This window comes from Felis catus, chromosome B3 (genome assembly GCF_018350175.1).
Source record: "Felis catus isolate Fca126 chromosome B3, F.catus_Fca126_mat1.0, whole genome shotgun sequence".
Taxonomy (NCBI): domain Eukaryota; kingdom Metazoa; phylum Chordata; class Mammalia; order Carnivora; family Felidae; genus Felis; species Felis catus.
Window position 1 is genome coordinate 13,991,584 of NC_058373.1, and position 15,738 is coordinate 14,007,321.

Here is a 15,738-nt window from a genome sequence, read left to right on the forward strand (position 1 = left end):
CAATAATTTCCCAATTGCTTTACAAAAAAAAAAAAAAAGAAGAAAAGAAGAGAAAGAAAAAAAGTGGTAGCGTTTAACCCTACGCACAGGAAAATATTGGATCACATGTTTTACAGTATGCACAGTGTTACCAGGAAGACTAATAAAAAACATGCGGCAATGTGGTGGGCATGATTATTTCTTTGGTTTTTACTTTGATTATTAGTGAAGTTGTACTTCTATTCTCTTCTAAACATTGATTTTACTCCCCCCTCTTAAATTTTTAGCTCCCCGTTTAATTACTAAGATACCTCTAGTCAACATATTAAAACAAAATGTAGCATTTTTACAAATCACCCTTTCGGTGTTCATTTTGCACTAGGGTGTTACCCCCTGGTCAAAATAATCCTAGCAAGAAATGCCTGACAAGACCGGGCTAAGGGGCAGTTTGGGATGATCTACTGAATTTAGGTTTCCAGCAGGCTTCCGCTTTCCCTCCATTGTGACACCTAAAATGATATTCTCATCTGTGAAATTACCCCAGGAACTTAAGGTACTTGATGGCGAATCGTATTCTCTCATTAGGAAACTCAGAATCGTGGATCCCTGCACTAGCTTTCGTTCCCGTCTGAAAATGTGTGTTCTTTCCTTAAGCTGTGATGTGGTCGTTTAAAAATGCCTTCGTGCGTCTCGGCACCTTGGCAAGTGCACCAGTGCCCAGTAAATAAAGTGGCAGCCCGTGTCCCTTTTAGCAAAAGCTATATATCTGTTCAGACTTGTAATTTGCTCCGTTTATATCCTTTGCCCTTGAACTCTGGTTATTAACGCAATGTTTCTCCAAATGATGCCATATAACTCTGCTCCGAGCACATTCACGGTGACACCACGCAAACATTCCAAGGGCCAGGGCCAGCTGAGGAAGGAAAGAAATGATGGCTGAATTGTGGGAGTTTCAGTGCGTTACTCACAATGGAGCGGCTGTAAAACTATCGCCGTTAATATTCAAATTGGTGACAAGGCCAGCGCCAGACTTTTGCTAATATTCTGAGTTCTGATCGCAAAGCAATTTGGCGAAGTAGCTTTGATTAAAAAAGGAACAGCCAGCGCCCTTCTCCCAAGAAATGAACTAAAAGCCCATCAAAGCATTTGAGACAGGTGTCCTAATTATACACCTTCGAGAAATTATTTGTGGGGAGTTTGGGGGTGTGGGTGGCCATCGTTGCTCAGTTAGAAATAGCAGATTGTGTAGGCAGTGGCGCCACTGACCGGATCCCTTTGTGTGAACTGTAATGAAAGACCCCGATTTTTGTTGCTGTTGTCGTTTGTTGTATGTAAGTAGCTTGCCTCCTGTATCTTGTAGAAGAGAATTGGGCACGGACTGCGCCTAATAATTGTTTTCATTTTAAAATAAAAAATGTCCTAATTAATATTGCGTGAAATTTTGGAGAGGGAGTAGGGCCAGGCTCCCTCTACAGTTTCTGGGAAGGGAATGCACTGATTAACCAAATTAATAATTTAGGTGTGATCACAGAGACCGTGCGAAACCTACTTTGGAAAGGAAATTGTTCTCCCACGTTTCAGAAAAGGACATTTGCGGAAGAGTCCCTTTTCTTTTAAAATGAGGAAGTCTTCCATTTAGAATAATGTGCCCGAAGAAACAGCCTGTCCAGGTTAGCCTCTTTTGAAGTGTGGTATTTGTGTCAAAATAATGGTTTTAGGAAGTTTATTTTCCCAAAGATCTTTATTTCCACAGGCCGTGGCAGATTCACGCTGAAATGACCTCACAAGAAAAAGTCTCTTTATTGGGGGTGGAGGCGGCATTTTACCCTTCAGCAAATTGTTCATAGAAATGAGATTTAATTAGTACACCTCCCAAAATTCTTGGCTGTGCATAATGCAGTTCATGCAAAAAATGTTGATGGGAATGAGAACATAATATACCATCAAATATCAAATTTTATGCCGTAAAATAAGCTTCCACGAAGCCTCTGGGCACACGTCTTAATACTCAGTGTGCGCCTTTCGAAAGACACTTCTGACTCCTCCCACTGACCCCGCTCTTAGCGCACAAAACAGGACTTGAGTATATTTACATGTGTAAATACACACGTGTGAATGTCGTCGGTAAAAAATAAATAAGCCATAGCTTCCCAGGAACACCAAACACACTTGTGAAAGATCATTTTCCCCCATTGCAGTATTATTTCTGGAGGCAGATGAACTCTCGATTCCAAGTAAGCTATGTTAAGAATACCCTGGAAAGAAGGCTTTGCATGACTATGGAGGTGTCCATTTTCTTATTATTCTCTCTCTAATCAATGGTACCTCAATGAAAGGAGGTTTTTCACTTTCATTTATTTATTGAATTAATTTGTTTTCCCTTAATATTGACAGACAGAGAGAGACAGAGCAGGAGCATGGGAGGGGCAGAGAGAGGAGGAGAGACAGAATCTGACACAGGCTCCAGGCTTTGAGCTGTCAGCACAGAGCCGGAGGCGGGGCTCGAACTCACAAACCTCCACCGAGATCATGACCTGAGCGGAAGTCGGTCGCTCAACCAACTGAGCCACCCAGGCGCCCCAGGAGGTTTTTCACTTTGAAATAAAGAGACCCTTCCAGTGATCCTATTTTGAGAATACGGTTTGACTGAGGAAGACAAAAATGCAGGTAAGGGAATTTTCATTTTTTTTTTTTTCGGAGAACTGTAGAATCTCATGAGTGGACGAGCAGAATCTTGAGACAGACGCCAGACACCTTAGCTACATCACTTATTCCTGAATTCCCGTGGGAGGAATACCTGATGAACGTTGTCTAGTTATTAAGTGCACAAATACATGCGGCTGAATGGGTATTGTTGCACATCATAGGATTGAAACCTAATGAAGTCACGGGCTTTATAACACGAAGTGATTTTAATGAAAGTAGACCTTGTGGATGGCTTGCTGATTCTCAAACGTCACGATGTTTTGTGTTGTGCATTGAATTCGGGAAGTTACGATTCCTTTGCGCTGGTAAAACCAAGTTTAGGGACGCCTGGCTGGCTCCGTCGTGGAGCATGCAACTGTTGATCGTGGCACTGGGAGTTCGAGCCCCACGTTGGGGGTGGAGTTTACTTCCGAAACAATTAGAAAATAAATAAATAAAACCACGATTGAAGAACCTGGCTCCTACGCTTTTCTCCCATTGTCTGGGCTCACTGATTGCTAAAATGCCCATGCGAACTAAAACCGTGTACGATGTTAGAAATTTTAGTCGCAAAGGGAAGTTGTATTATGTGGTGGAAAGCATGCGTTTCATTTTTGATGGAATCAGAGCATAGCTTATTAAAAATTCTGAATGGTTTGAACTTTGACTGGTTGTCCACAGACTAAACTTTGGATTTTCTACTTCGTCCTCTTAAATAAAATACATTCATCTATAATGCAGATGCTGTGTGGGAAGGTTACACCAATCACAGTTTGAAATATTAAATTCTGGGGGCGCCTGGGTGGTGCAGTCGGTTAAGCGTCCGACTTCAGCCAGGTCACGATCTCGCGGTCCGTGAGTTCGAGCCCCGCGTCGGGCTCTGGGCTGATGGCTCGGAGCCTGGAGCCTGCTTCCGATTCTGTGTCTCCCTCTCTCTCTGCCCCTCCCCCGTTCATGTTCTGTCTCTCTCTGTCCCAAAAATAAATAAACGTTGAAAAAAGAAAATTAAAAAAAAAAAAAGAAACATTAAATTCTGGAAGGTGACGAATATTCACCCTTGACTCTGCCCTTCTTCCCTTTTCCCTTTTCCTAAAGGCAAATGTTTCCAACAGGTCTGTTGAAGTCTATGAGAATTCACTTCCCTATCCATAAGTAACATGTTTGTACGGTTACTTTTTAAAAATTTCTTCCTTCTTTTCTTTTTCCTTCTTAGTATTAGTGTTATTTTAGTTTGGAAAATTCTCTATTGACTTTCCCTAAAGAAGGTCAAGACTTGTGTGTCTGTCCCTAATACCCATGCCCTCGTTTGCTTACTAGTTACGTTAGAATTTTTAAATTAATATTCAGTGTGCATTATCACCGCTAAATGCTATCGAGGGCCACGCTAGGGAGTAAACATTTCTTGTTTTGCACAATTTCTGTTTCCCCTAGTGTTAATAATTACTTTTTTGTTTTTGGTTTTTGTATGTTCTTTCACTTCACTTCCTAGTGATTGCCACTTACGACATCACCACATCCTCTCTCAATCTCTGACACTTCTCTTGAGACATCATATACTTCAGTTACTGTACTATGGCTTTCTTTAAAAATAAATCTTTCCAAGGGACACCTGGCTACCTCAGTGGTGAGGTATGTGACTCTTGATCTCGGGATGGTGAGTTTGATCCCCACGTTGGGCGTGGAGCCTACTTAAAAAACTACATAAAGCTGGGGCGCCTGGGTGGCTCAGTCGGTTAAACGTCCGACTTCAGCTCAGGTCACGATCTCGTGGTCTGTGAGTTCGAGCCCCGCGTCGGGCTCTGGGCTGATGGCTCAGAGCCTGGAGCCTGCTTCCGATTCTGTGTCTCCCTCTCTCTCTGCCCCTCCCCCTCTGTCTCTCTCTGTCTCAAAAATAAATGTTAAAAAAAAAATTATAAAAAAAAAACTACATAAAGCTAAAAACAATCTTTCCAGGGGTGCCCGGGGGGCTCAGTCTGTTAAGTGTCCAACTTCGGCTCTGGTCACGATCTTGCAGTTGGTAAGTTCGAGCCCCGTGTCGGGCTCTGTGCTCCCAGCCCAGAGCCTGGAGCCTGCTTCGGATTCTGAGTCTCCCGCTCTCTCTGCCCCTCTCCTACTCACACACTCTCTCTCTTTCTTAAAAATAAACATTAAAAAAAATTAAAACAAAAATCTTTCCATACCTCCTGATCGACCTCCCTCTGAACTAGCCGCCCTTATATTCTGGACACACCTGTCATTCTGGGCTGTCCCTTCATAAGTATGTTGTTGTAAGGTGCTTCAGCTGTCTCTTGTGTCAGGTATCCTATTTTCTGTACCCTTTTCTTTCTTGGTGTATTTTCTCATATATGTTGTGCCCATCTTCCTATGGCTAGCTGTAAAAATATGAGGAGGACTTGGCAGTCTAAACCTATTCTTATTTTATACAGCTGGTTTACTGGTAATCTCTGTTGGACTGAAACTCTAGGGTAGAAAATATTTTCCTTCTGGGCCCCTGGGTGGCTCAGTCAGTGAAGCGTCTGACTCTTGAGTTTGGCTCAGGTCATGGTCTCATGGTTCTGAGAGCAAGCCCCAAGGTCAAGATTCTCTCTCTCTCCCTCCCTTTCACTTGCTGTCTCTCTCCCTCCCTCTCGGGAAACAAAAAATAAATTAAGAAAAAAGAAAACATTTTCCTTTTGATGTTTATACATATCTGTATGCAGAAGCCTTTTTAAAAAAACACAAACAGATGATAACGGGGTTAGCGTCATCTATTAACGTGGAAAAGAGCGTCTTCACTCTGACAAGAAGAGCTCAATTATTTTATTTGCAGTTATACAGTACTTTACAGTTTTTGAACTTTCCGGGTAAGAAATACTAAAGTACCATCATGTATAAGTTTCCACCTTTCCGGAAGATGATAATGATGCATACCGCATGTCCCCATGTTTCTGTGAGAGTATTCTTAAGATTACCAAAATGTTATTTTGAAGGGACATATCGTTAATTATTTAAGCGATTGATTATTCTGGATGTTAGTGAAGAATGCGGACTATGGAGTGAAATGGGCAGAATGTACCCTCAGACCTGAGTTCCGCGTTGGCCAGCAAAGTGAAAGGTACCCCCATTAAAGAAGATTAATTTCTATTATGATATTATTGAAGGTTGCAAATTGAAATAGGACAGATAGATTATCGAAGACTTATACTCAACGATGTAAGATTTAATTAAAGTAAGCTATTCCAAATTCTGCATGCAGATGCAAATGCTAATAAACTGAGTGCTAGATCTTAAACACAGTTCCATAAAACCTTAAAGTCAAATCTGCTAGGCATCATCAAAATATTGAGACCGAGACCACTCTTCTGAATACGTGATCGTCCGCCTCGTGTTTGAACAAACATTCTACCTTCACGGTGATTTATTGAATCAACCTCAATAAATTCTAATTAGCAAGAAAACTGGTATATATCTAAGAATGCTTGGTAATATCCATGCTTTCAAGAATTATACACAGTGAAGTAAAAAGCACAGTGGATGTACAATAAGATTTAAAAAATACCACCAAGTTTAATATCATTCTCATAAGCTTGGCAAGTCTAGGGCAATATATTTCCGTCCTGTGAAGGTCAATATAGAATGACAGATTGAAATACTCTACGTGACTTGCAAAAGTCATTTTTGGGCAAGCTGTTTTCCAAGACCCAAATTAAATTAAGGCGTACCTTGCTTGAGACGTTTTTTATTTTAACTGGATCGTGGCCTCGCTTTCAGAGGATATCGCTTTTTATCCCTGGTTGTCAAATAGATATTACCGTTGTGAAAATGAGCTTGATAGCATGTGGCAAATACCGATTAAGCGCCGGCCCCGTTTCTGGAAGAAATGATTTTTTTTTTTTTTTTTTTATCATTGGAAATAAAATGCCAAGAGTTTTCCCTCATTATTTGCCACTTCTTCCTGAGGCTGTGATTGGAATTGATAGAGGGAGTACATCCTAGTGTTTAGGAACGCAAGATTTGAGGCAGGCACAGTTGGGTTCAAATCCCGTGTCTGCCACTTACTAGAAAGCCACTTAACCTATCTGGGGTAACTGGCTGGTTCACATGTGCGGTGAGGATAAAAACTGGTGTTCATCAGAATTCAACACGGCACGTAGCACAGCGGCTGGTTCAGAGGGAGCACGTACATCAGTGAGGAGCCCGTGTTGCCGACGCCGATGTTGTCGATGACCCTGCCGTTGGTCCCCCATCTGCAAATTTATTATCTTTTGTCTTTATTGCTTACTTTCCTGTTAACTGGTATTGTAATTTTAGTGCTCCTGGCTTTGTATACTAGTAATGTTAGGGATGAAGATCCTAAGATGACATGACGTAGTTTTTAATCACGTCGAACGATTTCTGCGCCTGAGGGTCTATGGTTTTGCTCATTCTAGGGCCACGTCTACAAATCTCACCTCCAAGAGCGCTCTCTGGATGAATCTGATTTAGAGAGAAGTCCTTATCTTTTGCCCTTGTTTTCTTCTCTTGCTTCCCTTGTCCTTTATTGGGTCGGTCATCCTTGCTGCCCATGAGAAGCCAACTAGACCCAGGGTACAGATCTGTGTGGCCACCATGGCTCCTTAGGGCAGTGTCCCTGGTACTGTTACTCTGAGAGTCCTTGTCGTGTGCCCTGTCGTGGCAGGAGTCATAATGAGATCGATGCGCTGAATCAGATCGATCAGCCTGCCTATTTCAGCCACACTTCTTGAGGCTGGATCAATGCTTATTAAGCACAAAGCAAAGGGAAATTTTGGCCACATTTTATTAAACACTGTTGTTTTTTTTTTTTTTACTTTATCATTTTTCAGAATAAAGGAATGGTTCCTTAGCAATCTCCCAAAGCGACCAGTGGGGTTTCTTGTTTTTAAGATTCCCTTAAGTGCCACCTTGCACTGGTGGACTTGTATTTATCTATTTGGTGTTTTAATCCAATTACCATTGGCTGAAACAGGGAACAAAAATACATTCATCACTCAGCATAAATAACCCATAAAAGGCCTAGAAGAAATGTACATCTTTTTTTTCCCTTCTTTTTAAATTTACTTTTTGTTATTTATTTTTGAATGCTGTGAAATGCTTTTTTTTTTTTTAATTTTTTTTCAATGTTTATTTCTGAGACAGAGAAAGACAGAGCGCCAACGGGGGACGGGCAGAGAGCGAGGGAGACACAGAATCCGAAGCAGGCTTCAGGCTCCGAGCTGTCAGCACACAGAGCCTGACGCGGGGCTCGAACCCACGGACCGTGAGATCCACCCAGGCGCCCCTGTTTGTTTATTTGTTTAAAATTTATTTTAGGGGCGCCTGGGTGGTGCAGTCGGTTAAGCGTCCGACTTCAGCCAGGTCACGATCTCGCGGTGCGGGAGTTCGAGCCCCGCGTCAGGCTCTGGGCTGATGGCTCGGAGCCTGGAGCCTGTTTCCGATTCTGTGTCTCCCTCTCTCTCTGCCCCTCCCCCGTTCATGCTCTGTCTCTCTCTGTCCCAAAAATAAATAAAAACGTTGAAAAAAAAATTAAAAAAAAATTTAAAATCTATTTTAAATTCCAGTGTCCCATGGCTTTCAGGTGTAGGATACAGTGGGTCAGCAATTCTATACGTCACTCGGTGCTCATCATGACGCGTGCCCTCCTTAGTCCCCACCCCCGCCAAATGTACCTCTTGATGCATTTGGGGGCACACGCTTTTGTACATAACGTTGCCAGACGCCTCAGTGGTTTCCGCAGGCCCCTCCTCCAAGAAGCAAGAAAAAGTTCCTGTAGACCTTCAGACCTTAAAATTCAGATAGCTGAGGGTGTCTTCAGTAATCTGAACACCTCAAGGGGTGGGGGTGGATGGGACTTGGTAGAGCAGGCCACGTGTCCACACCAGGCTGGCCGATCCCTACCCACCGCTGCAGGAACAGGAGGTTGGAAGGGAAGCTGAAGCAGTCCCAGGGCAATGGTGGGGGCGGGCGTCCCCTCTCAAGTTCTAGACAAGATTTCAAAACAATAGTAATAGTGGATAGTAGTTCAATTACTAGAGTATTATTATTATTATTTTAATGGCTTGGCTTTTTAGAGCAATTTTAGGTCCATGACAAAATGGGGAGGAAGCGACAGAGATTTCCCATTTACCCCCTCCCTGCTTCCGCACATACATAGCCTCTCCCATCATCAACGTCGCTCACCGAGGGGCACATTTTTTATCGTGGGTGAACCTACACTGACGCATCATCATCTCCCAAAGTCCGGAGTTTACCCTAGGGTTTACTCTTGCTGACGTGCATCGTACTGGTTTAGACAAAGTCATGGGAACATACATCCATCATTATGATGCCCAGAGTGTCTTCGCTGCCCCCAAAATATCTTAAGCTCTGCCTTTTCATCTCGTGTGCCCGCTCTCACCCCTGGCAACCCCTGCTCTTTTGATCATCTCCGTAGTTTGCCTTCTCCAGAATGTCGTATGCTTGGACTCGTACAGTAAGTAGCCTTTTGACATTGGCTTCTCTCACCGGGTAATGCGCGTTTAAAATTTCCTTATGTCATTTCATGGCTTGCCACTGTCTGTGTGTGCCAGTTGATGTGTCTACTCGTGCCCCGATTGCTTCCGGTTTTGGCAATTATGAGTAAATCTTTCCTAAATATCCATGTACAGCATTTTGTGTGGACATGTGTTTTCTTTTTCTTTTTTTTTTAATCTTGTTAAGTTTATTTATTTATTTTGAGAAAGACAGAGACAGCACGAGTGGGGGAAGGGCAGAGAGAGAGAGAGGGAGAGCGAGAGAATCTCAGGCAGGCTCCGAGCTGCCAGCGCAGAGCCCGATGTGGGGCTTGAACTCATGAAACCGTGAGATCGTGACTCGAGCTGAAACCGAGTCAGATGCTTAACCTACCGAGCCACCCAGGCTCCCCTGGACACACGTTTTCAACTCCTTTGGGCACACGCCCAGGACAATACCTGTTGGATGATACTTACCAGAGCATGCTGAGTTTTGTAAGAAGCCTGCAATTGTCTTCCAAAGGGGCTGTGCCATTTTGCGTTCCCATGAGCAGTGCGTGAGAGTCCTTGATCGCATTCGTTGTCGTCCCTGTGCCAGATGTTGGTTATTCTAACTGGTGTGCATTGGTATCTTATGGGTGGTTTCATTTGCATTTCCCTGATAACATACGACGTAGAAAAAAATCTCCTATGCTTATTTGCCACCTGCATATCTTCTTTGGTGAGATGTCTGGTGACGACCTTGGCCCAGTTTTTAATTGGGTGGTTTGTCTTAGTATTGAGTTTCAAGAGTTCCTGATACATTTTGGGTTATAGTTCTCCATCAGATGTGTCTTTGCAAACATGTTCTCCGAATCCATGGCTGGTCTTCTAATTCTCTTAATATTGCCTTTTGCAGACCAGAATTGTTTTGTAATTTTAATTAAGTCCGGCTTATCAGTGATTTCTTTCATGGATCTTATGTTTTGTGGTACCTAAAAGGAAGCACAATGTCCAAGGTCATCTAGATTTTCTCCTGTGTTATCTTCTAGGAGTTTTATTTTTTTTATATTAAATTTATTATTTTTTAAAATTTACATCCAAATCAGTTAGCATATAGTGCAACAATGATTTCAGGAGTAAATTCCTTAGTGCCCCTTACCCATTTAGCCCATCCCCCCTCCCGCAGCCCCTCCAGTAACCCTCAGTTTGTTCTCCATATTTATGAGTCTCTTCTGCTTTGTCCCCCTCCCTGTTTGTATATTCTTTTTTGTTTCCCTTCCCTTATGTTCATCTGTTTTGTCTCTTAAAGTCCTCATATGAGTGCAGTCATATGATTTTTGTCTTTCTCTGACTAATTTCACTTAACATAATACCCTCCAGTTCCATCCACATAGTTGCAAATGGCAAGATTTCATTCTTTTTGATTGCCGAGTAATACTCCCTTGTATATATATATATACCACATTCATCCATCGATGGACATTTGGGCTCTTTCCATACTTTGGCTATTGTTGATAGCGCTGCTATAGACATGGGGGTGCACGTGTCCCTTCGAAACGGCACACCTGTATCCCTTGGATAAATGCCGAGTAGTGCGATTGCTCGGTCGTAGGGTAGTTCTATTTTTAGTTTTTTGAGGAACCTCCATACTGTTTTCCAGAGTGGCTGCTCCAGGTTGCATTCCCATTGGAGTTTTATAGTTTTGAATTTTTTTACATTTAGGTCAGTGATCTTTATTGAGTTCATTTTTGTGAGGAGTATAAGGTCTGTGTCTATCTACGTTCATGATTTTACGTGTGGCTGTCCAGGTGTTAAGCATCCTTTGTCGAAGGGACTATATTTGCTCCCTTGTATTCCCTTTGCTTCTTTGTCAAAGATCGTTGCGTATATGTGTGTGGGTCTATTTCTGGGCTCTCTGTTTTGTTCTAGTGTCTGTCTATTCTTTTGTCAATACCACACTGTCTGGATTACTGTCACTTTATATTAAGTCTTGAAATTGGGTAGTGTCAGTCCTCCCACTGTGTTCTTCTCCTTCAATATTGTCTTAGGTATTTTGGATCTTTTGCCGCTCCGTATAAACTTTACAATCATTTGTCAAAATGCACAAAATAACTTGCTAGGATTTTGATTGGGATTGCATTGGATCTATAGATCAAGTTCAAAAGAACTCGATATTTTAATGTTTATTTATTTTGAGACAGAGAGAGACAGAGCATGAACGGGGGAGGGTCAGAGAGAGGGAGACACAGAATCCGAAGCAGGCACCAGGCTCCAAGCTGTCAGCACACAGCCCGACGCGGGGCTCGAACTCATGGGCTGTGAGGTGATGACCTGAGCCGGAGTCGGATGCTTCACGGGTTGAGCCACCCAGGCGCCCCAAGAACTCGATATTTTGACAATATTGAGTCTTCCCATCTATGAACATGGAAAATCTCTTCATTAATATAATTCATCTTTGATTGTATTCAACAGTTTTGTAGTTTCCTACAAAAACAAATTTTGTACAGACATTTTTCTTAACTTATACCTAAGTGTTTAATTTGGGGGATGCTAATGTAAATGATACTGTGTTTTTAACTTCAAATTCCAGTTCATTTTGAGTCCATAGGAAAGCACTTGACTTTTGTATGTTAACCTTGTATCCTGCAACCTTGCTGTGGTTACTTATTCGTTCCGGAAGGTTTTGTGTATGTGTGTGTGTGCGTCAGCTCTTTTCAGATTTTCTACATAGATGATGTAGATCTTGAAAAAGATGACACTTTGATGTTTTCCTTCCTAACCTGTATATGTTTATGTCCTTTTTTCATGCCTTATTTAATTAGCAAGGACTTCTGGATTAAGTTGCAAAGGAATGGTGAGTGGGGGCAGCCTTGCCTTGTACCTGACAAAGTAGGAAATATTTTGTTTTTCTCACCATTAAGTATGATGTTAGCTGTAGGTTTTACGCAGATAGTCTTTATCAAGTTGAAAAAGTTACCTCTATTTTTAGTTTACTGAGAGGTTTTTATCTCATCATGAATGAGTGTTGGATTTACCAATGGTTTCTTCTACATGTATAAACATGGTTACGTGATGTTTCTTTTTTACCTTGCTGATGTGATTAATAGTCTTTATTTAAAAAATTTTTAAGCTATTCCAGTACTTTTTCTTCCCAATGTTACTGAGATAAATTGACATATAGCATTGTGTAAGTTTAAGATGTACAAAGTGATGAGTATTTATATATATAATAGATATGTCTTATAGATACATATATCATAGATATGTATCATATATATCATAGGTATATTATCATAGGTGTATATATTATAGATATATATCATAGATGTATATATCACAGGTATGTATAATAATATATATGATATCTAGATCAGATCTAGATCGTATCTAGAGTAGATCTATATAATATATATCAAAATGATTACCACCATAAGATTAGTTAACACGTCTACTACCTCACACAATTACAAATTTTGTAGTTTTTGCGTGTGATAAGAACAGTTAAGATTACTCTCCTAGAAACTTTCAAGCTTATAAAACGATATCGTTAACTAGAGTCATCATGCTGTACATTTGATGTCCAGAATTTATTCATCGTATAATTTAGAAGTTTGATTCTGCCTAACATCTCCCCATCCTCCTCTCCCTTTTGATTTTCTATTTCTAGGAGTTTGGCCTTTTTTCCCCCCCCCCCCAGATTTCTTACATAAGAGAGATTATACAGAATTTGTCTTTCTCTGTTGGAATTATTTCACTTAGCATAATGCCTTCAGGGTCCACCCATGTCATCACAAATGATAAGATTTCCTTCATCTTAAAAATTTTTTAAATCTTTATTTATTTTTGAGAGAGAGAGAGAAACAGAGCACGAGCCAGGGGGAGCAGAGAGAGAGGGAGACACAGAATCCAAAGCAGGCTCCAGGCTCTGAGCTGTCAGCACAGAGCTTGACCCGGGGCTCGAACTCACGAACTGTGAGATCAAACCCGAGCCGAAGTGGGACGCTTAGCCCATTGAGCCACGCAGGTGCCCCAATTTTCTTCTTCTTTATGACTAATAATCTCTCTCTCTCTCTCCCTCCCTCTCTCTCTCACTCTATGTGTATGTGTGTACACGTGTACCACATTTTCTTTATCTGTTCATCTTTTAATGGAGACTTAGGTCGTTTCCATGCCTTGTTGATTGTGAAATATGCTGCAATGAACCTGAGGACGCAGATACCTCTTTGAGATAGTGATTCCATTTCCTTCAGATACGTGCGCAAAAGTGGAATTGCTGGGTCATAGGGTGTGTCTATTTGTAATTTTTTGTGGACCCTCCATGCTGCTTTCCATAGTGGTTGCACCAATTTACGTTCCCCCCAACAGTGCATTAGAATCCCCTTTTGTCCACATCCTCAACCTTGGTTACCTCTTATCTAATCGCCATTCTAAAGGCATAGGAGGTGATAGCTCACTGTGGTTTTGATTTGCATTTCCATGACCATTAGTGATATTGAGTATATTCTCATGTATCCATTCACCGTGTCTTCTTTAGAAATATGTCTATTCGGGGCACCTGGGTGGCTCAGACGGTTGAGCGTCCGACTTCGGCTCAGGTCACGATCTCATGGTCTGTGAGTTGGAGCCCCGCCTTGGGCTCTGTGCTGACAGCTCAGAGCCTGGAGCCTGTTTCCAGTTATCTGTCTCCCTCTCTGCCCCTGCTCCTCTCACGCTCTGTCTCTCTGTCTCTGTCAAAAATAAATAAACATTAAAAAAAAAAAAGAAAAAGAAATCTGTCTATTCAAGTCCTCTGCTCATTTTTATTTTTTATTTTTTAAATTTTTTTTTCCAACGTTTTTATTTATTTTTGGGACAGAGAGAGACAGAGCATGAACGGGGGAGGGGCAGAGAGAGAGGGAGACGCAGAATCGGAAACAGGCTCCAGGCTCCGAGCCATCAGCCCAGAGCCCGATGCGGGGCTCGAACTCACGGACCGCGAGATCGTGACCTGGCTGAAGTCGGACGCTTAACCGACTGCGCCACCCAGGCGCCCCCCTCTGCTCATTTTTAAATCATATTTTATTTATTTACTGTTTGCCCTTGAGTTTCATGAGTTCCTTCTATGCTTAGGATGTTAGCCCCTTATCTGCCATTTGGTCTGCAGATATTTCCCTCCACTCTGTAGGTTGCCTCTTCATTCTGTTGACTGTTTAGAAGTTTAGACTGTTTTTTGTGCAGAAAATGTTAATGTGATGTAGTCCTGTTTATTTTGGTCTTTTTGCTTGCCCCTTTGGTGTCATACCCGCCCTCCCCCCCAAAAAAATGTTGCCAACACCATGTCAAGGAGCTTTTTCCTTATCTTCTAGGAATTTTGTAGTTTCAAGGTTTACATTTAAGCCTTTAATCCTTTTAAAGTCAGTTTTATTTTTTTTATTTTTTTTTTCAACATTTATTTATTTTTGGGACAGAGAGAGCCAGAGCATGAACGGGGGAGGGGCAGAGAGAGAGGGAGACACAGAATCGGAAACAGGCTCCAGGCTCTGAGCCATCAGCCCAGAGCCGGACGCGGGGCTCGAACTCACGGACTGCGAGATCGTGACCTGGCTGAAGTCGGACGCTTAACCGACTGCGCCACCCAGGCGCCCCTTAAAGTCAGTTTTTGTGAGTGGTGTAAAATTGGGGCCCGATATCATTCGTTGCACGTGAATACTGCTTTCCCAAGCTCATTGACTGCAGAAACTATCTTTCGCTCATTGATAGTCTTGGCTCCCTTGTCAAATATTCACCGATCGTGTACTTGGGGGTTTCTTTTGGGACTGTCTGTCCTTTTCCTCTGGCGGCGGTGGTGGTGTGGGTGTGTTTCGTGCCAGCAAAGCGCTCTTTGATTTCTATCGCTCAGTAGTATAGGGGCGCCTTGATGGCTCCGTCAGTTAAGCATCCAACTCTTGATTCCGGCTCAGGCCGCGATGTCGTTGTTCCAGAGGTCGATCCCAGCAGGAGACTCGGTGCTGACATCGTGGACCCTGCTTGGAATTCTCTCTTTCCCTCTCTCCCTGCCTCTCTCTCTTGCTTTTTCCCCTCTCTTTCTCTCTGTCTCTCAAAATAAATAAATCAACTTAAAAAAATTACTCTTGGTCGGTAGTATAGTTTGAAATCAGGAAGTGTGATGCCTCTGGCTTTCTCCTTCTTTCTCAAGAGTGCTTTGAATATTCGAAGGCTTTCGTGGTTTCCCAGAATTTCAGGCTTGAATTTTTCTTTTCGATTTTTGTGAAAAATGCCATTGGGATTTTGATGGCAGTTGCATTGAATCTGTAAATGGACTTTTGTACTTTGGGCATTTTAACACTATATAGGTTTTTTAATTTTTTTTAATTTTTTTTTCAACGTTTTTATTTATTTTTGGGACAGAGAGACAGAGCATGAACGGGGGAGGGGCAGAGAGAGAGGGAGACACAGAATCGGAAACAGGCTCCAGGCTCTGAGCCATCAGCCCAGAGCCGGACGCGGGGCTCGAACTCACGGACTGCGAGATCGTGACCTGGCTGAAGTCGGACGCTTAACCGACTGCGCCACCCAGGCGCCCCTAGATTTTTTAATTTTATGTTTATTTACTTTTGAGACAGAA

General features: G+C 42.3%; 1 long non-coding RNA gene across 1 annotated transcript in view; it reads left to right on the top strand.

Annotated features, from left to right (window-relative positions):
- The first annotated feature begins 2,445 nt into the window (after positions 1-2,445).
- Positions 2,446-15,738, top strand: part of LOC102902559 — a 79,973-nt gene continuing 66,680 nt past the window's right edge. Inside the window, exon 1 of the long non-coding RNA XR_006598901.1 lies at positions 2,446-2,646. This is a non-coding gene — a long non-coding RNA (uncharacterized LOC102902559). The remainder of the gene's footprint in view (positions 2,647-15,738) is intronic.